The sequence below is a fragment of the Protopterus annectens genome, chromosome 9.part0, assembly GCF_019279795.1.
Source record: "Protopterus annectens isolate FY-2018-M chromosome 9.part0, PAN1.0, whole genome shotgun sequence".
In the NCBI taxonomy this organism is placed as follows: Eukaryota; Metazoa; Chordata; order Ceratodontiformes; family Protopteridae; genus Protopterus; species Protopterus annectens.
The window spans coordinates 779,355,841-779,380,257 of NC_056743.1; positions in this window are offsets into that span (position 1 = coordinate 779,355,841).

Genomic DNA, 24,417 nt, shown 5'->3' on the forward strand with positions numbered 1-24,417 from the left:
GTTCTGGGTGTTGCCATTTAGATTCTTGACATAGCTATAGAATGCTTTGTGGTTTTCCTTAGAATCAGTGGCGATTTTATTTTCATAGCTAGGTTTGGAGGAGCTTATTACTGAGGCTGACCAGGGAGCTCCTCCACTCATGGGATTTTACTCTCTTTTGCAACAATTTCTTCCTTCTGTTGTAAAGTTTGTTTATGGCAGGGGACCACCAGATTGGCTTTGTTTTTTTGGAGGATAGCGTCTTGGTTCTGTTTGGGATAGCACGATCCATGCACTCGTGTAAGTGCTTATAGAGTGCATTTGTGTAGGATTCAGCAGTTGTAACTGTATTGTCCATCTGCATGGGTGTCATGAAGTTCACCACTTCTGTCTTAGGAAGCATGAAGTTGGCTTTGGAGAAATTTTTTACCTTGATTTCCTTAATGGGGGGTGGGGGCGGGATGTGGATATCATGGGTGATTAGCTTATGGTCGGATCGGACCAATGAAGAGTTGACTTCAGGTGTGGAACCCCGGTCACTCATGCTGGTAATGACTAGGTCTAGGATATTGTTGCTCCTTGTGGGGGTGTGGATAAGTTGATCCAGAGCATTGGAGTTTATGAATTCCAGAAAGTGTTGTGTGAAGGAGGTGGTACACGAGTAGTTTTCCCAGTTAATGGTGGGGTAGTTGAAATCACCCATTATTACGGTGGTTGAACCCTAATATTTTCCAGTACATCAAGAAAAGAGGAGTGGGAATCCTGGGGCATGGTGGGGGATCTGTAGCAAGCTACAATTTGGATTGCTGCTTTGCTCAGAGTTAGTTGCCCTTGGATAACCTCGGATGCATTATGCTGAGCAACTATCCTGGAGGTGTGGATATCCTTAATGAATATGGACACACCTCTGCCTTTGGTGTTCCGGTCCAGGTTACATGGCCGAAAAGTGTGGTATGAGTTATCCCCTGGTAGTTCAGGGGTGCTTTCTGGAGCCTTGAATCAGGTCTCAGTCACTGTATCAGTGTTCTCCATTTTAAGGAGTGCCTCGGGTGAGTGCATTTTGAGATTTAAACTTCTAGCATTGAGTAGCATTACCCTCAGTTTTTGCTTTCCTGTTACGGTGGTGAATTTGTCATTTGAACCTTGCCTAAAAAATGGCAAGAGCCTTAGCCAGTATCCGAAATCCAAGGGGCAACAGGTGCAGGCCATCTCTGGCAAAGCACCCTGGTCTGTCAACCATGTCATGCCAAGCAGACAGATACTGATCCCCTTTGAGTGACACCAGAAGTCAATCATTTTGTCCTTGTACTGCAGTATCATTCTGGGCAATGGCAGAATGCTACTCAGGGCTAGGGTCATACCCGCCTGGGCTACAAGATCGGAGAGCTCTTCCATGTCTCTTTTCATGTAGTCCAGAGAGGTACATCTCAGGTCATTCACACCAACATGGACAATGACAGAGTCATATTTGTACTAGTTGTGGAGTGACCTGAGTGCGTAAGTTATGTGGTGGATCCTGGCACCCAACAGGCAGCTGACAGTAACCTTCTCCTTGTTTAGCCTGGTGACTGGGACATCAGTGTGCCTGACTACAGCGTCACCTATAACCAGTGTGTTGGATACATTGTTTTGCCTTATTGGCTGTGGTTGAGTGGCACACTGAGTCTGTGGGCTGTGTGTCATTTTAGTTGTGTTGGGGTGGAAGTTGCTTGTATTTCTGCTTTGGAGTTCTCTGTTGCTTGGGCAGATTATTATTGAGACCCTTCCTGAATGTTTTTGTGTTTCTATGTGTGGATTTTGGTGGTGTAGATTTATTGAGATTATGTGATTATTGTGGTGTGGTGCAAGTGTTTACCTTCTCCTCTTGAATGTCAAGTTCAGTCTTGGTTGGAGAGGGCTTCACCTCCAGTTTGGCTAGATAAGTACATCTGTCACAGGTTGTAGTATTGGGTGGTAGGAGTAGAGGGTTGTCTGTGTACGAGACAATTTCTACATTGCCCCAAGATGCCCAGTTTCATCAGATAGACAGGAGAAAACACTGGGAGCTGACCCTTTGGACATGCCTGAATAAAAATTATTTTCCTCTAGATAAGTGAGGAAAGTGAGTACAAGAGCTGTTTTTCTCTAAGCAAGTGAGGAAAGTAAGTACAAAAACTGTTTTCCTCTAGGTAATGAGGAAGGCTGAGTGCTATAGTAGTTAGTAGCTTATTTTTTATACAGTATAAAGAGGTGATCACAACAAAGTGGCTATAATTTCATGGTGGGGGCTATTTTTGGGTGAAAGTAACCCAAGTTATTTTTGTTTGTTCAGTTAACCATTTGGCTTAGCAAGACTAATGCACATTTGTTTGAGACAGGTTGAAATACTTCTGGCCTAGCTACTGTTTATATGAAACAAAGTTGAAATCACGATTGTCCCAGGGTTTGATAAATGCCTCCAATGTTGCCACATATTTTTGGTTTGTTTCTCAGAAAACTTTTGTTTTTCTGGCAAATTGTTGAGAAATGGAGTCACTAAATAGTAACAGATAACTGATACATATTTGAGTTTCAGATTTCATGTTCTTAAGAAACGTTTATTCTAGCAACTTTAAGTATATAGGCGCAATACTTAAAATCTGTCTCTGATTCTTGACCGTTTGGCATTCATTATTTTTTGGGTTTGTTCTGATTCTTGCTCTGAGGTATTTTTTACCACAACCAAAAGAGATGCAGCTGTTAGGTGAATGAGAGTGGTGCCTGTGAATGAAACTAACTTTTCATCTTGTTTGATCAGCTTAAACAGCCTGGCATTGCAGAACTGGAGTGCATTTATGTAAAATAAGTTAGAATACTTGGACTTCTGTGTATATGTATGAAACAACCTGGAAATAAATTAAGTGTGTCTGTAATTATTGCTTTTACCACAAATAGACATTTGAGATACACATAGTAAACAATAAGTCTATGGTTCCTGTGTATGGGGACTGTCTGTGGATGAGAATGGCTTAACCTGCTCTCATATAGGTTCATGGTTAGGTACTAGGCTATCAGCCCGAGGGCCTACATAATGCTAGCCAACAATGTTCCCTGGCTTACATCACCCAAGAAAGTTATTTTCCTGTGCCACTGTTGAGCAGAGACACAAAAGTGATCCCCGGGGTGTATTTCTTATTTCCCATCTACTCATCAAAATTTTTCTTGAAGAGTGCTAATGAAGAACTTTGCTTGACATAGATGGGTAGCCTGTTCTGGATGGGAAGTCTCTGGGACAGGAAACTATCCCTCCAGCATGTCCTGTTTATTGTGGTGACGAGTTTAAGTCCCTAGAGAATGTAGCTCGGAGGGATTGGGATTTCTGTAGGTGTAGCATGTCCAGCAGCTATGGGTTTGACATAGCTTTATATGTTAGGCAGAGATCACCTCAGAGTAGACAATATCCTATGGAGTAAAGCTCGAGTTTTTGGAGATGGTCAGTGTAGGGCATCTCTTTGAGGCCAGTAATCCTCTTTGTGAGGTACTTCTGTGGCCTTTCCAGCCGCTGCAGATGTCTTGTGAGGTACATTCCAAAGGGGCATTGTACTCTATAATGGGTCTAATAAGTGTCAAGTAGAGGGGAACAATGACCGCTTTTTTCCTGGATGAAAGCCCTTTTATGATGAGGTGTGCCACGTAGAAGGACTTCCTGACTACTGTGGTGATGTGACTATCAAAGGACAGACTACTGTCAACCTGTGTCCCAAGGTCTCATCACAAATTTGGTGTTAAGTAGACTGCTGTCTATGTAGTAGTTCATGGGTACAGAGTTTTTACCAAAGGGGATGACAATGCACTTTTTGGCATTGAGCTTGAGGCCATGGCTCTGATACCAGGCATCTGTCTGAGCGACGCCCTTCTGTAGGATTTAAACATCATTTGGGGACTCGACTATGGCTCCTAATTTGCAGTCATTTGTAAACTTCATTAGCCAGATGCCTTCTGTGTTAGCCTGTACTTCAGAGAAGTAGATACCAAACAGGAGAGGTCCCAGGACTTAACCCTGTGGTATTCCACTTGTCACTGGTTTGAGGTCAGATTTGGAGTGTGCAGCTTTTACAGTGTGGGTTCTGTCAGTGAGCCAGTTGGCAACCCATCTTGTGAAGTAGGGATTTATATCTAGTTTAAAGAGTTTAGCTATAATTCCAGAATGGGGGATGGTGTCAAAAGCCTTGGCAAGGTCAAGATAGGCTGTGTGAACCACCTTACCCTCATCTACGGCTTTGGTGACTGCCTCAAAGAAGTCGATCAGGTTCAGGAGGCATGATCTGCCTTTCACAAACCCGAACTGGGTGGGATCCAGGGTTTGGAGGTTGCCAATGTCTTTGTTTATGAGTTCCATGATGATCGTTCCATGGACTTTGCAGACCAGGCTCATCTGGCTAATAGGCGATAGTTTGGAACAGTGTTGGCCCCCCCTTTCTGGAGTGCGATAACTGTTGCTGTATGCCATTCAGTGAGCAGAAAGCCTGATGTGAGGCTATGACTGAACATGGTGTTTAGGTGGGGAGCCAGTTCGTTCTGAAGTTCATGTAAAATGCAGCCTGGGATGTTGTCCGCTCCCATGGATGCTATGTTTTTAGCTTTAGAGAGTGCAGATTTTACCTGCTTAGTTGTGATTACAGGGACTCTGCATTCTTCCTGTATAGATATGGGCCATTTAGGGTGTCGGGGGGGGGGTAAAGTTAGCACTGAACCTATCTGCCAGGATGTTGGCAATATCATTTGGTTCTGTAATTTTCGTGCCGTTGTGCTGTAACTCAGAGAAGTTCTGGGTGTTGCCATTTAGATTCTTGACATAGCTATAGAATGCTTTGTGGTTTTCCTTAGAATCAGTGGTGATTTTATTTTCATAGCTAGCTTTGGAGGAGCTTATTACTGAGGCTGACTAGGGAGCTCCTCCGCTCATGGGATTTTACTCTCTTTTGCAACAATTTCTTCCTTCTGTTGTAAAGTTTGTTTATGGCAGGGGACCACCAGATTGGCTTTGTTTTTTTGGAGGATAGCGTCTTGGTTCTGTTTGGGATAGCACGATCCATGCACTCGTGTAAGTGCTTATAGAGTGCATTTGTGTAGGATTCAGCAGTCGTAACTGTATTGTCCATCTGCATGGGTGTCATGAAGTTCACCACTTCTGTCTTAAGAAGCATGAAGTTGGCTTTGGAGACATTTTTTACCTTGATTTCCTTAATGGGAGGTGGGGGCGGGATGTGGATATCATGGGTGATTAGCTTATGGTCGGATCGGACCAACGAAGAGTTGACTTCAGGTGTGGAACCCCGGTCACTCATGCTGGTAATGACTAGGTCTAGGATATTGTTGCCCCTTGTGGGGGTGTGGATAAGTTGATCCAGGGCATTGGAGTTTATGAATTCCAGAAAGCGTTGTGTGAAGGAGGTGGTACACGAGTAGTTTTCCCAGTTAATGGTGGGGTAGTTGAAATCACCCATTATTACGGTGGTTGAACCCTAATATTTTCCAGTACATCAAGAAAAAAGGAGTGGGAATTCTGGGGCATGGTGGGGGATCTGTAGCAAGCTACAATTTGGATTGCAGTTTTGCCCAGGGTTAGTTGCACTTGGATAACTTCGGATGCATTATACTGAGCAACTAGCCTGGAGGTGTGAACATCCTTAATGAATATGGACACACCTCTGCCTTTGGTGTTCCAGTCCAGGTTACAGGGCCGAAAAGTGTGGTATGAGTTATCACCTGGTAGTGCAGGGGTGCTCTCTGGAGCCTTGAACCAGGTCTCAGTCACGGCACAGATATCGATGTTCTCCATTTTAAGGAGTGCCTCGAGTGAGTGCATTTTGAGATTTAAACTTCTAGCATGAGTAGCATTACCCTCAGTTTTTGTTTTCCTGTTATGGTGGTGAATTTGTCATTTGAACCTTGCCTAAAAAATGGCAAGAGCCTTAGCCAGTATCCGAAATCCCGGGGGCAACATGTGCAGGCCATCTCTGGCAAAGCACCCTGGTCTGTCAACCATGTCATGCCAAGCAGACAGATACTGATCCCCTTTGAGTGACATCAGAAGTCAATCATTTTGTCCTTGTACTGCGGTATCATTCTGGGCAATGGCAGAATGCTACTCAGGGCTAGGGTCATACCCGCCTGGGCTACAAGATCGGAGAGTTCTTCGATGTCTCTTTTCATGTAGTCCAGAGAGGTACGTCTCAGGTCGTTCACACCAACATGGACAATGACAGAGTCATATTTGTACTAGTTGTGGAGTGACCTGAGTGCGTAAGTTATGTGGTGGATCCTGGCACCCAACAGGCAGCTGACAGTAACCTTCTCCTTGTTTAGCCTGGTGACTGAGGCATCAGTGTGCCTGACTACAGAGTCACCTATGACCAGTGTGTTGGATACATTGTTTTGCCTTATTGGCTGTGGTTGAGTGGCACACTGAGTCTGTGGGCTATGTGTCATTTTGGTTGTGTTGGGGTGGAAGTTGCTTGTATTTCTGCTTTGGAGTTCTCTGTTGCTTGGGCAGATTATTATTGAGATCCTTCCTGAATGTTTTTGTGTTTCTATGTGTGGATTTTGGTGGTGTAGATTTATTGAGATTATGTGATTATTGTGGTGTGGTGCAAGTGTTTACCTTCTCCTCTTGAATGTCAAGTTCAGTCTAGGTTGGAGAGGGCTTCACCTCCAGTTTGGCTAGATAAGTACATCTCTCACAGGTTGTAGTGTTGGGTGGTAGGAGTAGAGGGTTGTCTGTGTACGAGACAATTTCTTCATTGCCCCAAGATGCCCAGTTTCATCAGATAGACAGGAGAAAACACTGGGAGCTGACCCTTTGGACATGCCTGAATAAAAACTATTTTCCTCCAGATAAGTGAGGAAAGTGAGTACAAGAGCTGTTTTTCTCTAAGCAATTGAGGAAAGTAAGTACAAAAACTGTTTTCCTCTAGGTAATGAGGAAGGCTGAGTGCTATAGTAGTTAGTAGCTTATTTAGTGCTTACAACAAGTTATTGACAAGTGCTGAGTACGAATAAGCAAATTCAAGTGCTAAAACTAAGAATCTGTATCTGTACTAGACTAGTTACAGGAAAGAAACAAGTGCAAATGCAGGCTTTCAAATCAGAAAGTTGAGAGAGATGGAAAAGATTGCCCAGACAGCCAATAACTACAATTTCTGGGCCAGAAGCACTCCTTATGTGGTAGACAGATTACCTAGTGCTTACCACTCCCACTGACAAGCTAGAAGCCTTCCCTCCAACACAGAAAGGCTTGGGGGGGGGCTCAGAAGCTTACATACAGTTCTGGATACAGCAAATCTGTATCTGGACTACACTGGTTACAGGAAAGGTAGGAAACAGGCTTACAGTTTTTTTTGTTTGTTTTTTTTACAGAAAAGTAGCTAAAACAGCAGTAAAAACAATTCAAATGCAGTGCAAGCTAGCACGCTTGAGTATGTAGCAATAGTAGACCAAACACAGTTTTAAAAAATGCAATTAAATTAAAAATGACTAAAGACAAGTGCAGAAGGAGTGTATTAGGTAGAATGTGGTAAAGAGATGGAACTGGGGGGAGTGTCCCAGATCAAATCTACAGTGGGGCGGGCAACTGCAAAAGTCACCGAATTTAAACAAATTTTCAGCAGAGATCTGAAAAACTATACAGTAAATCAAAAAATAACAGTGCACAACTCGGAATAAAATTAGTTCAGCAACAATTTACAGTACACAATTCCGAAGAACCAAAAAAATATACTTAGCTCTGTATATATCCAGATAGTTTGAAAAGAGCTCTGTTACACACAGGTTCCAGCAATGATATATGTATCATATTAAACAAGTATTACTCTGGCTATGCAGGGTTAGTGTGCATTTCTGTAAAGCAGGTTGGAATACTTTACTGTGACCATTTTTTCATCAGACATTTGAGGTGTACATAGAAAAATGACTGTAAATGACGGATATGGCATTTAGTAATTATAATGACTGCAGTTTGAATGGTCTTAAATCAATAAAATGAATCCAAAAGAAAATATGCATGTATGCATTGTCTCCACATCCCAAAACAGTGTGTGGAGGTAGTGACATGGTTGTAAAACCACCTAGAGCCTAATGTATTCAATTCACCACTGCCAAAGGCTAAGCTTGGACACACTTAACTATACAAAGGACCATATATTGGACCATATATTTTCTACAGCACACCTTCCCACACATTTTAACCTCCTCCTCAAACCTGCTTAATTAGTTGCCACAGAATCACCAATATGTGTCCAACCACCTCTGCATTCGTAAAAATGATGTTTATTCCACAAGAAAACGAACTGTATCCACTTTGACACAATAAACGGTTAAGCGCTTTCACCCACAGCTTGGTGGGCTTCATCAGAACACTTTAATCACTGTAAGTGCACTTTATATTTAAATGTTGGTGCCAAATACCGGCTGATGTTAAACCTTTAGCCATTTAAATTCTTAAAGCGATATCTGCATGTATAATGTTACCGATTATCTAAACTCAATTTTTCTTATGAATTCTTAAGATGTGCCACATCAGTCAATGACTTACTGCAAAAGGTTTGAGTATACTTTAGTTGTTTCTCTAATCTCCAGTCAAAATATTGTAAGCCTTCAGAACACTGAAATAAAATAGTATAGTTCATACATATATACATATTATTGATAGCAAGGGACATCTTTAGGAACACTTTAACCTTCAAATTTCTGAATAATAACTTTTGCCCTTCATTAAAAAAAATATACTTCTTCAGCAACACAATACATAATAAAAAAGACAGAATCCTCCTATCAAGACCACAGTATTCTTAAACTATCTCAGAATAAGACTTCCTAAAATTCTATATCCTTGAATAGTTTTCCCCTCAAGGAATTTCAAAACTAACATCCCATATTAAAGAAAAAGAAGAATATAAATTCAGCTCCACAAACAAATATAGAATAAACTCCAGTAGACACTTCTTCCAAATGATCACAGAACTGTCTTCAACAAATGTAACTGAGCAAGGAACTATGGATGTATACTACAATCACTTAAAGTATAACTCGCATGACAATGTACCATTTAAAAACTATTCCTACAAGTTACACCATTTCAACAGGTTAACTTGTTAGTTTACACTCAGTCCTTATATACCTAAATAATACATGAGGTAAATTGCACTGTATATTTTTACTTTGTGCTTTTTGTATTCCATTTTTACTTCCATGTATACATTACTTGATATATAAGGCATTGTATCGTTTGCTTGTTGCTTTTTCATTTTTTCTTTATTGTATACAATTCACAGTGTAAACTGCAATGTGTATTTTGCCTTTTGCATTTTATTATTTGCATTTTGCCTTTTAAATGTCTGAGTACCCTTGTGTCTTCAGTCTATGTCTGACTGTTATCTGCAATGTCATGGCTGAAAAGGGACCAAGGACTATTCCACATACCAGTTAACAAATGATAAAATAAATTAAGAATGCTACTGAACTAACTTAAGGCATTTCCTTTTTGGGTCCATGGCATAGAGGGATGGACAACTGACTATGATCCAGATGACCTAGGTTCTATTAACTGTCTGGACTTTAGAGGAGCCAGATGGGGAGAAGAATGAATGAAAGGCTAATGTTGATTGTCTTCTCTCTCTTGGAGGATAAGTAAAGATTGTGTGTCTTAGAACATAGATGGAGGCTTTGCAAATCACCAGTGAAGACCAAGGGCCACCATTAAACACTCAATTGTGGGGCGGTTGGGCTTGAGATGACATTATGCAGGTAGGGACCACACCTGTGTACCTTCCTTTGAAGACATGTTCCCACATGCAACGGTACTTAGCTATCATATTCAAAATCATCAAACCAGCTGCATTTTGATGGGAACAGCTCTAGAGCCTTTACAAGCCTAGCCGTGTTAATTCAAGTATCCCATTATGTTTTTGTTTTTTTTTTTTAGTTCGCAGAATGAATTTATGAACAGAGTGGGTTTGTGATCAACACTGGCTACCTCTGTCCATGAGAGACATGGGTGCCACCCAGGGGCGAATTTGAAGTCTCCCATCCAATTATTAAGTGAATAGGAAGTCTATTCCAGAGAAGTGCCAGTCTGTGTGTGACATATCTGTCCCGCCAGCATGTTTTGTTAATGTCACATGTTAGGTTGAGATCCCTACAGCGAGTGACTCTTGTGCAACTTGACTAGTAGATGTGCATTTCCATTAGGGTAGTGTTGGAGATTGCCCAACAGGCCAGGCACAAGTCACCTCTCACAGCCTATTAGATACAGAGTAAAGTGACAGGGCTTTCAACCTGTCCATGTAAGTCATGGTTTGGAGTTCTTGTATTTTCTTAGTGAGAAATTTCTGAGGTTTCTCCAGCTGCTGCAGATGTCTGGTGAGGTACATGCAAAAGGGTGCATTATTCTCTGTTAGTGGTCTGATGAGGGACATGTACAGTGGAGTTATAGCATCCCTTGACCTGGATGCTATGCCCTTGCTTATGAGGTGAGCTACATAAAAGGCTTTTCTTACCACTGTGGAAACATGGTGGTGAAAATTCAGCTTGCTATCAACCTGTGTTCCCAAGTCTCACACCACTGGGTTGGAACTCAGGAGGGTGCTGTCAATATTGCAATTTATAGGAATCCTGTTTTTGTCAAAGGGAATAATAATGCATTTTTTTGCATTTAGGTTTAGACTATGGCTTTGGCCCTTCTTGTAATATATTGATATCACTGGGGGACTCAATGATTGCTCCCAATTTGCAATCATCACTGAACCTGGTGAGCAAAAGGCCATCTGCTTTGGCCTGGACTTCTGAGAATTACATTCCAAACATTAAGGGGTCTAGCACAGACCCCTGTGGTACTCCACTGGTGATGGATCTACTGTTGGAGGTGGAGTCACCAATTCTGACACACTGTGTTCCATCAGTGAGCCAACTGGCTACCCATCTAGTAACGTAAGGGTTATTCCCTATTTGGGAGAGTTTCTCAATGATGCAGAGTGGTAAATTGTGTTGAAAGGCTTGGCAAAGGTTGAGATAGACAGTGTGCACTGTCTTAGCTTCATCCATGGCTTTGTTGACTTTTTCAAAGAAGTCCACCTGGTTTAATAAGCATGAGATACCCTTAATGAAGCCAAATTGCTGGGTCCAGCATCCTGAGGTTACCTATGTCTTTATTGATAAGGTCCATGATAATTCTTTCCATGGCCTTGCAGATGAGGCTGGTTAGACTTATAGGTCTGTAGTTCCCAGGGTCAGTTGATGGCCCCCTTTGTGCAGGGGGACTATTGCTGCTGTTCTATATTCTGCAGGAACATAGCCGGTTCTTAAGCTTTTATTAAAGAGAATGCCAAGTGGGTCCCCTAGGTCTTATTTTAGAATGTTTAGTAAACAACCTGGGATATTATCTGGTCCCTTTGAGGCCATGTTTTTGGCCTTGGTGAGTGTAGAGATTATCTACTCTCTAGAGATACCAGGCAGATGGCTAGTGTCAGGTATGCTTTGGGATATGGTAGGTGGGGACAGGGGGCTGAAGTTTGCTCTGAATCTGTTGACTAGCAGGTTGGTGATATCTTCTGGTGTAGTATGAGTGATCCCATCTACAACCAGTTCAGCACATAGCTGGGCATTCCTTTTTAGACTTCAGACATAGTGAAAGAATGCCTCATAATTATCCTTGGCTAGAGATGTAATATTAGTTTCATAATTTGCTTTACAAGACTTTACAAGATTTCTGATTTTCTTGTTTAGGCTTAGGAGGGATAAGGCTTAGGAGGGATCTTTTCCACTGAAGAGTATCCTTCCTACTTTTGGACAACAGTTTCTTCTTCTTGTTTTATAACCTGTTTATATTTGGAGTCCACCACACTGGCTTATTTCTATGGGAAATTTGGTTTTGATCTGGTCAGGTACAGCAGAGTTTATCCAGTCGCTTAAGTCTGTCCTGAGCTGGTTCTTCCTCCAGATACCTAATAAGACTCCCCACTGGCACAGTTATAGAGTTGGCATCTCCACAGAGTGACCAAGACAAGACCTCCAGCACCCTCTCTGTCGAAACAATGCTTTATCTCTCTGCACAAGTAGCTGACGCACACACTTTTTGAAGTTTGATTTACACACACCACTGGGAGAGGCTGGCACAGGTTTACTAGCTATGCCCCCTGCTGCCAGACTATAAGGTAGTTTCCACTGCCACCATAAACTCCAAGACAGCTACTTTAAGGCCCTTAACAATTGGTGACCATTTTTACTGTGCAATATTAATATTAATACAAATGGTAGTTTGACCCCGAGCAAGGCTACTAGGAATGGCCCATACAGTGTCACCAAATAAATATGCAAGTACTCACAAAACTTAAATAGCTCTACACAGATCAGTCACAGTGCAAGGTTTTAATATTTTTAATAATAGAAGAACAAGAAAATACTCAGTATATATTCACAGTGACATCAGAGTTCAAACCACAGGAAATATTTAAAATAACATTGCAGCACAGACTCACACAAATAAAAATATCTAAGCTAAGCTTCACTATATTCCTGACTGTATCTAAGAGAGTTAATATATGCCAATAAATAATTTAGAGCAGGGCAGATGTGGTGAATGGTTCATCTTGTTGTTGTCAGGTCCAAGACAGAATGCTCGGTCTCACTGAGAGACTTCTCAAAATAATATCTAAAATATTACTGCTGGGATAGCTTGTAGAATGACATCATTTCTGGTCATCTGACTTCTAGTTCCCAAAGCAAATCCCCCATTGCTGGCAGCTGATAGCATTTAGCTTCTACCTGTAAAAATACACAGACAAGGGTTTTTGCTCAGATTTTTCGCAGGTGCTGGAAGTCATAAAACAATTGCATTCCTTCATGCTTCTAAAGTAGCAATTAATTCACCCCAAAGACAATGCAGAAAGCTTCCTAGTATAGACTGTCTCTCTCTGGCTGCATTGAAGCATATTTATGGCGTAGCCTATGAAGTAATTTCAGATAGTTTTCTAAAGTCTACTAGACTGAGGTTAACCCTCCAGTTTCCTCTGTTAACATATACATTTAAACAGTTACAATAGTGAATTTACATTTCTGTTCTCTTCCAGTAGGGCACACTGTGGATATATTTTAAATGCAAGCACTTTACAAATACCTTTTCAACCCAAACATCTGTACAGAGCAGTTTGCTATGCACATGATATACAGTTCTAATATATTTGTAACACAAGCATTCCATATGGCATACAGTTCTAATACATTTGTAACACCAGTATCTTGTATAAATTAATTTGATATTCACAAATGACATATAATTATTTAAAAAAATCCAAGTAGCTGTGCTGGCAGGTCCACCTTTTGTCACACTTCTTCCCCCCTTTGAAGACTCAAGCTAGTTTTTCAAGTGACCCTTGAGAAACATTACTTGAGAGGGATGAGCCTATATGGGAATACATAACCCCATACCCTGTCTTGTGATTCCAGCTACCTTGGCATTGCTGACCCAATTACAGTGTTGCACTGTCATATCATATGCCTGCAACCCCAGGCTCCACCATAGTAACTTGGGATTTTGCTGGCTGGCTCCCTATAGCCATAGATCCCCCTCATGCACCTCCTGCTTTCTACTGTAAATACTTAGCACCAGGGCCTCCCTATCATGGTAAAGTTTCATGGTGTTAACATGGCATAATTTGCACCCATGCCTCTTGCCTAGCAGTTCTACCATGTAGTTAACAGCGCTGATCATTCTTCCACTTTGAAGGGTCCCTCCCAAGCTGCCTGCAGCTTGTGTCTGACAAGAATGAGAACCATAATCTGCTGACCCACAGCATATTCTCTGGCTTGAACATTACTTTCATACCCGACCTTTTTCTGCTGTTGGGCTCCTGCCAAGTTCTCCTGAGCCAAGCCCATGGAGTTCCCTGAACCTTGTCCTAAGGTTTAGGACATATGCCGCAAAAGACTCCTTGTGGGATTCACACTCACCCTCCCATTCATCACAAATCAAATCTAAAGGTCCCCTCACTCTATGTCCATACAGCAACTCAAAGGGTGAAAAACCTGTGAATTCCTGAGGCACCTCTCTGTAGGCAAAATAATTAGTAAAACAATAAAGCAGTAAAAACAATTCAAATGCAGTGCAAGCTAGCACGCTTGAGTATGTAGCAATAGTAGACCAAACACAGTTTTAAAAAATGCAATTAAATTAAAAATGACTAAAGACAAGTGCAGAAGGAGTGTATTAGGTAGAATGTGGTAAAGAGATGGAACTGGGGGGAGTGTCCCAGATCAAATCTACAGTGGGGCGGGCAACTGCAAAAGCCACCGAATTTAAACAAATTTTCAGCAGAGATCTGAAAAACTATACAGTGAATCAAAAATAACAGTGCACAACTCGGAATAAAATTAGTCCAGCAACAATTTACAGTACACATTTCCGAAGAACCAAAAAAAATATACTTAGCTCTGTATATATCCAGATAGTTTGAAAAGAGCTCTGTTACACACAGGTTCCAGCAATGATATATGTATCAAATTAAACAAGTATTACTCTGGCTATGTTGGAATACTTTACTGTGATCATTTTTTCATCAGACATTTGAGGTGTACATAGAAAAATGACTGTAAATGACGGATATGGCAATTAGTAATTATAATGACTGCAGTCTGAATGGTCGTAAATCAATAAAATGAATCCAAAAGAAAATATGCATGTATGCATTGTCTCCACATCCCAAAACAGTGTGTGGAGGTAGTGACATGGTTGTAAAACCACCTAGAGCCTAATGTATTCAATTCACCACTGCCAAAGGCTAAGCTTGGACACACTTAACTATACAAAGGACCATATATTGGACCATATATTTTCTACAGCACACCTTCCCACACATTTTAACCTCCTCCTCAAACCTGCTTAATTAGTTGCCACAGAATCACCAGTATGTGTCCAACCACCTCTGCATTCGTAAAAATGATGTTTATTCCACAAGAAAACGAACTGTATCCACTTTGACACAATAAACGGTTAAGCGCTTTCACCCACAGCTTGGTGGGCTTCATCAGAACACTTTAATCACTGTAAGTGCACTTCATATTTAAATGTTGGCGCCAAATACCGTCTGATGTTAAACCTTTAGCCATTTAAATTCTTAAAGCGATATCTGCATGTATAATGTTACCGATTATCTAAACTCAATTTTTCTTATGAATTCTTAAGATGTGCCACATCAGTCAATGACTTACTGCAAAAGGTTTGAGTATACTTTAGTTGTTTCTCTAATCTCCGGTCAAAATATTGTAAGCCTTCAGAACACTGAAATAAAATAGTATAGTTCATACATATATACATATTATTGATAGCAAGGGACATCTTTAGGAACACTTTAACCTTCAAATTTCTGAATAATAACTTTTGCCCTTCATTAAAAAAAAATATACTTCTTCAGCAACACAATACATAGTAAAAAAGACAGAATCCTCCTATCAAGACCACAGTATTCTTAAACTATCTCAGAATAAGACTTCCTAAAATTCTATATCCTGGAATAGTTTTCCCCTCAAGGAATTTCAAAACTAACATCCCATATTCAAGAAAAAGAAGAATATAAATTCAGCTCCACAAACAAATATAGAATAAACTCCAGTAGACACTTCTTCCAAATGATCACAGAACTGTCTTCAACAAATGTAACTGAGCAAGGAACTATGGATGTATACTACAATCACTTAAAGTATAACTCGCATGACAATGTACCATTTAAAAACTATTCCTACAAGTTACACCATTTCAACAGGTTTACTTGTTAGCTTAGACTCAGTCCTTATATACCTAAATAATACATGAGGTAAATTGCACTGTATATTTTTACTTTGTGCTTTTTGTATTCCATTTTTACTTCCATGTATACATTACTTGATATATAAGGCATTGTATTGTTTGCTTGTTGCTTTTTCATTTTTTCTTTATCGTATACAATTCACAGTGAAACTGCAATGTGTATTTTGCCTGTTGCTTTTTGCATTTTACTATTTGCATTTTGCCTTTTAAATGTCTGAGTACCATTGTGTCTTCAGTCTATGTCTGACTGTTATCTGCCATGTCATGGCTGGAAAGGGTCCAAGGACTATTCCACATACCAGTTAACGAATGATAAAATAAATTAAGAATGCTACTGATCTCCTAACTTAAGGCATTTCCTTTTGGGGTCCATGGCATAGAGGGATGGACAACTGACTATGATCCAGATGACCTAGGTTCTATTAACTGTCTGGACTTTAGAGGAGCCAGATGGGGAGAAGAATGAATGAAAGTCTAATGTTGATTGCCTTCTCTTTCTTGGAGGATAAGTAAAGATTGTGTGTCTTAGAACATAGATGGAGGCTTTGCAAATCACCAGTGAAGACCAAGGGCCACCATTAAACACTCAATTGAGGGGAGGTTGGGCTTGAGATGACATTATGCAGGTAGGGACCACACCTGTGTACCTTCCTTTGAAGACATGTTCCCACATGCAACAGTATTTAGCTATCATATTCAAAAGCATCCAACCAGCTGCATTTTTATGGGAACAGCTCTAGAGCCTTTACAAGTCTAGCCATGTTAATCCAAGTATCCCCATATGTTTTTTTTTTTTTTTTAGTTCGCAGAATGAATTTATGAACAGAGTGGGTTTGTGATCAACACTGGCTACCTCTGTCCATGAGAGACATGTGTGCCACCCAGGGGTGAATTTGCGGTCTCCCATCCAATTATTTAGGTTGCACTCTGTTTTAAGTGAATAGGAAGTCTATTCCAGAGAAGCGCCAGTCTCTGGGTGACATATCTGTCCCTCCAGCATGTTCTGTTAATTTTACATGTTAGGTTGAGATCCCTACAGCGAGTGACTCTTGTGCAACTTGACTAGAATGTGCATTTCCATTAGGGTAGTGTTGGAGATTGCCCAACAGGCCAGGCTCAAGTCACCTCTCAACAGCCTATAAGATACAGAGTAAAGTGACAGGGCTTTAAACCTGTCCATGTAAGTCATGGTTTGGAGTCCTTGCATTTTCTTAGTGAGAAATTTTTGAGGTTTCTCCAGCTGCTGCAGATGTCTGGTGAGGTACATGCAAAAGGGTGCATTATACTCTGTTAGTGGTTGGATGAGGGACATGTACAGTGGAGTTATAGCATCCCTTGACCTGGATGCTATGCCCTTGTTTATGAGGTGTGCTACATAAAAGGCTTTTCTTACCACTGTGGAAACTTGGTGGTGAAAATTCAGCTTGCTATCAACCTGTGTTCCCAAGTCTCACACCACTGGGTTGGAACTCAGGAGGGTGCTGTCAATATTGCAATTTATAGGAATCCTGATTTGCCAAAGGGAATAATAATGCATGTTTTGCATTTAGTTTTAGACTATGGCTTTGGCCCTTCTTGTAATATACTGATATCACTGGGGGACTCAATGATTGCTCTCAATTTGCAATCATCACTGAACCTGGTGAGCAAAAGGCCATCTGCTTTGGCCTGGACTTCTGAGAATTACATTCCAAACATTAAGGGGTCTAGCACAGACCCCTGTGGTACTCCACTGGTGATGGATCTACTGTTGGAGGTGGAGTCACCAACTCTGACACACTGTGTTCCGTCAGTGAGCCAACTGGCTACCCATCTAGTAACGTAAGGGTTATTCCCTATTTGGGAGAGTTTCTCAATGATGCCAGAGTGGTAAATTGTGTTGAAAGGCTTGGCAAAGGTTGAGATAGACAGTGTGCACTGTCTTAGCTTCATCCATGGCTTTGTTGACTTTTTCAAAGAAGTCCACCTGGTTTAATAAGCATGATCTACCCTTAATGAAGCCAAATTGCTGGGTCCAGCGTCCTGAGGTTACCTATGTCTTTATTGATAAGGTCCATGATAATTCTTTCCATGGCCTTGCAGATGAGGCTGGTTAGACTTATAGGTCTGTAGTTCCCAGGGTCAGTTGATGGCCCCCTTTGTGCATGGGGGACTATTGCTGCTGTTCTACATTCTGCAGGAACAGAGCCAGTTCTTAAGCTTTTATTAAAGAGAATGCCAAGTGGGTCCCCTAGGTCTTATTTTAGAATGTTTAGTCAACAACCTGGGATATTATCTGGTCCCTTTGAGGCCATGTTTTTGGCCTTGGCGAGTGTAGAGATTATCTGTTCTCTAGAGATACTAGGCAAATGGCTAGTGTCAGGTATGCTTTGGGATATGGTAGGTGGGGATAGGGGGTGACGTTTGCTCTGAATTTGTCGACTAGCAGGTTGGTGATATCTTCTGGTGTAGTATGAGTGATCCCATCTACAACCAGTTCAGCACATAGCTGGGCATTCCTTTTTAGACTTCAGACATAGTGAAAGAATGCCTCATAATTATCCTTGGCTAGAGATGTAATATTAGTTTCATAATTTGCTTTACAAGACTTTACAAGATTTCTGATTTTCTTGTTTAGGCTTAGGAGGGATAAGGCTTAGGAGGGATCTTTTCCTCTGAAGAGTATCCTTCCTACTTTTGGACAACAGTTTCTTCTTCTTGTTTTATAACCTGTTTATATTTGGAGTCCACCACACTGGCTTGTTTCTATGGGAAATTTGGTTTTGATCTGGTCAGGTACAGCAGAGTTTATCCAGTCGCTTAAGTCAGTCCTGAGCTGGTTCTTCCTCCAGATACCTAATAAGACTCCCCACTGGCACAGTTATAGAGTTGGCATCTCCACAGAGTGACCAAGACAAGACCTCCAGTACCCTCTCTGTCCAACCAATGCTTTGTCTCTCTGCACAAGTAGCTGACGCACACACTTTTTGAGGTTTGATTTACACACACCACTGGGAGAGGCTGGCACAGGTTTACTAGCTATGCCCCCTGCTGCCAGACTATAAGGTAGTTTCCACTGCCACCATAAACTCCAAGACAGCTACTTTAAGGCCCTTAACAATTGGTGACCATTTTTACTGTGCAATATTAATATTAATATAAATGGTAGTTTGACCCTGAGCAAGGCTATTAGGAATGGCCCATACAGTGTCACCAAATAAATATGCAAGTACTCTCAAAACTTAAATAGCTCTACACAGATCAGTCACAGTGCAAGGTTTTAATATATTTAATAATAGAAGAACAAGAAAATACTCAGTATATATTCACAGTGACATCAGAATTCAAACCACAGGAAATATTTAAAATAACATTGCAGCACAGACTCACACAAATAAAAATATCTAAGCTAAGCTTCACTATATTCCTGACTGTATCTAAGAGAGTTACTATATGCCAATAAATAATTTAGAGCAAGGCAGATGTGGTGAATGGTTCTTGTTGTTGTTGTCAGGTCCAAGACAGAATGCTCGGTCTCACTGAGAGACTTCTCAAAATAATATCTAAAATATTACTGCTGGGATAGCTTGCAGAATGACATCATTTCTGGTCATCTGACTTCTAGTTCCCAAAGCAAATCCCCCATTGCTGGCAGCTGATAGCATTTAGCTTCTACCTGTAAAAATACATAGACAAGGGCTTTTGCTCAGATTTTTCGCAGGTGCTGGAAGTCATAAAACAATTGCATTCCTTCATGCTTCTAAAGTAGCAATTAATTCACCCCAAAGACAATGCAGAAAGCTTCCTAGTATAGACTGTCTCTCTCTGGCTGCATTGAAGCATATTTATGGCATAGCCTATGAAGTAATTTCAGATAGTTTTCTAAAGTTTACTAGACTGAGGTTAACCCTCCAGTTTCCTCTGTTAACATATACATTTAAACAGTTACAATAGTGAATTTACATTTCTGTTCTCTTCCAGTAGGGCACACTGTGGATATATATTAAATGCAGGCACTTTACAAATACCTTTTCAACCCAAACATCTGTACAGAGCAGTTTGCTATACACATGATATACAGTTCTAATATATTTGTAACACAAACATTCCATATGGCATACAGTTCTAATACATTTGTAACACCAGTATCTTGTATAAATTAATTTGATATTCACAAATGACATATAATTATTTAAAAAAATCCAAGTAGCTGTGCTGGCAGGACCACTTTTTGTCACACTTCTTCCCCCCTTTGAAGACTCAAGCTACTTTTTCAAGTGACCCTTGAGAAACGTTACTTGAGAGGGATGAGCCTATATGGGAATACATAACCCCATACCCTGTCTTGTGATTCCAGCTACCTTGGCATTGCTGACCCCATTACAGTGTTGCACTGTCATATCATATACCTGCAACCCCAGGCTCCACCATAGTAACTTGGGATTTTGCTGGCTGGCTCCCTATAGCCATAGATCCCCCTCATGCACCTCCTGCTTTCTACTGTAAATACTTAGCACCAGGGCCTCCCTATCATGGTAAAGTTTCATGGTGTTAACATGGCATAATTTGCACCCATGCCTCTTGCCTAGCAGTTCTACCATGTAGTTAACAGCGCTGATCTTTCTTCCACTTTGAAGGGTCCCTCCCAAGCTGCCTGCAGCTTGTGTCTGACAAGAATAAGAACCATAATCTGCTGACCCACAGCATATTCTCTGGCTCGAACATTACTTTCATACCAGACCTTTTTCTGCTGTTGGGCTCCTGCCAAGTTCTCCTGAGCCAAGCCCATGGAGTTCCCTGAACCTTGTCCTAAGGTTTAGGACATATGCCGCAAAAGACTCCTTGTGGGATTCACAGTCACCCTCCCATTCATCACAAATCAAATCTAGAGGTTCCCTCACTCTATGTCCATACAGCAACTCAAAGGGTGAAAAACCTGTGAATTCCTGAGGCACCTCTCTGTAAGCAAAGAACAGATGGGCCAAATATCTGTCCCAGTCCCTGTTAAAATGGTCTGCAAACACCTGTAGCATGGTCTTTAATGTATAGTTTAACCTTTCCACAAGACCATTAGTCTGGGGATGGTAGGTGGTGGTTTTTAGGTGCTTCATCCCACAGTGCTTCCACAGATAACCCAGCAGGTCTGACATGAAATTGGCACCTCTGTTCATCAGTATTTCTTTGGGAAACCTACCCTGCTTAAAATCTTTAACAAAGCATTTGCCACGTTTTGTACCTCAATGGAGGACAGAGCCACCATCTCAGGGTATCAGGTGACATAATCTAGTACCACTAGAATATACTTCATTCCTGTGGAACTTGAGGTACTTAGAGCCCCACAATATCCATAGCTACCCTCCTGAAATGGTTTCTCAATCACAGGCAAAGGCACTAAAGAAGCTTTGACCTTGTCTCCTGCCTTGCCTTTTTTTGGCACTGCTCACAGATCCTGCAGTACCCTGTTACATCTCTGGAAATCCCAGGCCAATAAAAGTTCTGCATAATACATCTCTTTGTACACTTTATGCCCATATGACCTGGAAAGGGAATGTAATTGGCTATGGCTAGAAGTGCTAGATGGTAGGCTCTGGGCACTAGCAACTGCTTTATTCTCTCACTCTCTAGCCCTCCCTCAGAGGTCCACTCTCTATACAGTGACCTTTTGTCCCAGTGTACAGATTCCCCCTTTCCTTGAGAATCTGGTGCCTCCTTTGCTACCTCCCTCAAGCCTTGTAATGTAGGATCTGAGAGCTGATCCTGTCTCAACTCTGTGTAACCCTTTCCAGCTTTCCTTCCACAGGAAGTCTGGTATCCTCTGAGAGTGGTGCCTCACTGTCAGCCTGGATACTACTACTCACATCTGCCCTTGCAGTCACTCTATCCAAGGGAACATCAGTACCCTCCAGCAGTTCTGGCTCACCTTCCGTTTTACTGTTACAGGTTAGTTCTCTCTCCAAATTAACCTCACCCAGTTGTGGCTTCAAGTGTGTGGTCTGTCTCTGCCCCCCTCCAGGCTAGCAGACTCACATGCTTGTCTCCAAGCCTAACTGCGTGTAACTGCATGCACATAAGGTACTGCATTATCAAAATCATTCACTATTAGGGCATCTGAAGAGATATCCTCAAACATACCTACTTGCTTGCTTCCTTTTCTACCCTCTCAGTCAAGGTGAACCCTAATCAAAGGTATTTGGAATGGGGTCCCTCCTAATGCTCTGACTGGAGTAGACTGTCCAAGCAAGTAGTGCTCCTCTTTAACCATTGCAGGCTTCACAATGGTTAGGTCAGAGGCTGTCTCTCTCTTAGCAGTGGTCTGTTCCCCATCTACTAAGATAGGATATAACCTCTTGTGGTAGTTTGATACCCTTACTGTATCTAGACAACTTACCACTGGCATTCTATTATTCCCACTTGCTAGTCCCCCTATCTTTTGTTTCCCACCTTGCCTCCATGGACATCTATATGCTACATGGCCCCACTGGTTGCATTTAATACATTTAGCAATTGATCCTGGCCATATACCTGAACTAGTGGCATCCCCTGTTATTGGTGGACTCTGTTGGGGTGGTTTACGCTGCCCACCATGGGTTTCCTTATACACATGTGTATCGCTGGGTATCCCTTTCCTGCTTGCTAGGTATAGGTCTACTTTTATCCCCCAACTCATCCGTGGTGTTGCATTCTCTGCCAACCAGATTATCATGTCCTCAGGCAAAGTGCTAATGGCTTATTCCCTTACCAAAAGGACTGCCAGATTTTCAAAAGTGATGACCTGACACCCACTCACCCACCTATGAAAATAAGTGCTTAACTCAGCAATATAATCACACACTTTCATCTGCCTTGTGCCTATGCTCATGGAACTTTTTTCTATAAGCTTCAGGTGTTAACTTAAATCATTCCAATAAAAAAATTTAACTGTATTATAATTTACACAATCAGTATCAGAGAATTTAGAAACAGCAGTTACAGCTTTACCATGGAGTAAGGGGGTCAGGAACCATACCAAGAGCCCTTGGTCAGCATTATACTGTTTATATACCTTTCCAAACATATGAATAAAACTATCAAAATTATCACCCCTGTAAATTGTGGAAGAAATTTACTGACGTTATTTGCTCCTGGGGTTTGGTTGTTCCCTTCCCCATTACCTCCATGAACATGGGGAAGAGTTAGCATGTCCTTTTCATGTTGCCTCTGCTGCCCATTTTCTTCAGCCTCCAAATGTCTCAGTCACTCATCTTCTTCAGCTCCAAATTCCACAGTCTGTCTGCTGATTCTGCTGATTGTTTGGCCTCCGGTTCAAGTCTCTCTAACTCCAGATGGATTTTTAAGTCCTCTGAGGAAAAGTTGAACTGTCCATTTTCTGAGAGGTGTATATCCCCAAGGCCAGTCTGGTTGTCTAGGTTGTCTACCTGTTTGTTGGTCTGTGCTGTAGCTGTGACTAAGGCTGCAATCTTTTCCACTTTAGTCAGGTTGGCATGCACCAGTCCTTTGGCTTGGCATATCTCAGCCAGCTGGCTCCTTGTCAACTTGCCAAAATCCTCTGCTGACACCATTGACTGCTCTCCCTGACTAACTAAGCTAACAAAAAATAAATAAAACTATTACAATATGAAACTCTGAATGTCTACCATGTGGCTGCTTGAGAGTACAAACACCTTCTTTAATAATCTCTTTTTACAAGCTACAGGAGTTCAATATCCACACCCCTGAATCCCAGTATGTGATGTGCTGATCCCACCACTGCCAGCCAATTAATATGTGACAATCCACCACTGCCAACCAGTAATCAAGGAGTCTCAATCCTTACCCCTTGCAACAGTGGGGGGGATGTTCACTGGGAGTGTAACAGGTACACACACAGTGTTTCCAGATGCAGCTCATTGCATTAAGTGCAATTTCCCTTAGAAGCACACAGAGACCACAGTCAGTCCAGGGCTGGTTCCTCTCTCTTTCTCCAGATCCCCAATAAGACTCCCCACTGGCACAGCTGTAGAGTTGTATTCTCAGCTGAGTGACCAAGCAAAGATCTCCAGCACCCTCTCTGTCCAACCAATGCTTTGCGTCCCTGCCCAAGTAGCTCTCTCTCTCTCACACACACACACACACACACACACACACACACACACACACACACACACACACACACACACACACACACACACCTGAGGAAAGGCTGGCACAGGTTTACTAGCTATGCCCCCTTCTGCCCAGACTGTAAGGTACTTTCCATTGCCACCAGTCACTCCTAGACAGGTACTTTGAGACCCTTGATAAAGGGTGACCAATTTTATTGTGTAATATTAATATTAATACAAATGGTAGTTTGACCAAGAGCAAGGCTATTAGGAATGGCCAACACAGTGCCACCAACTAAATATGCAAGTACTCTCAAAACTTAAATATCTCTACACAGATCAGTCACAGTCAAAGGTTTTAATATATTTAATAATAAAAAAACAAGAAAATACTCAGTATATATTCACAGTAACATCAGAGTTCAAACCACAGGAAATATTTAAAATAACATCGCAGCACAGGCTCACACAAATAAAGAAAAATATCTGAACTAAGCTTCACTATATTCCTGACTGTATCTAAGAGAGTTACTGTATGCTAATAACTAACTTACTCAGAGTAAG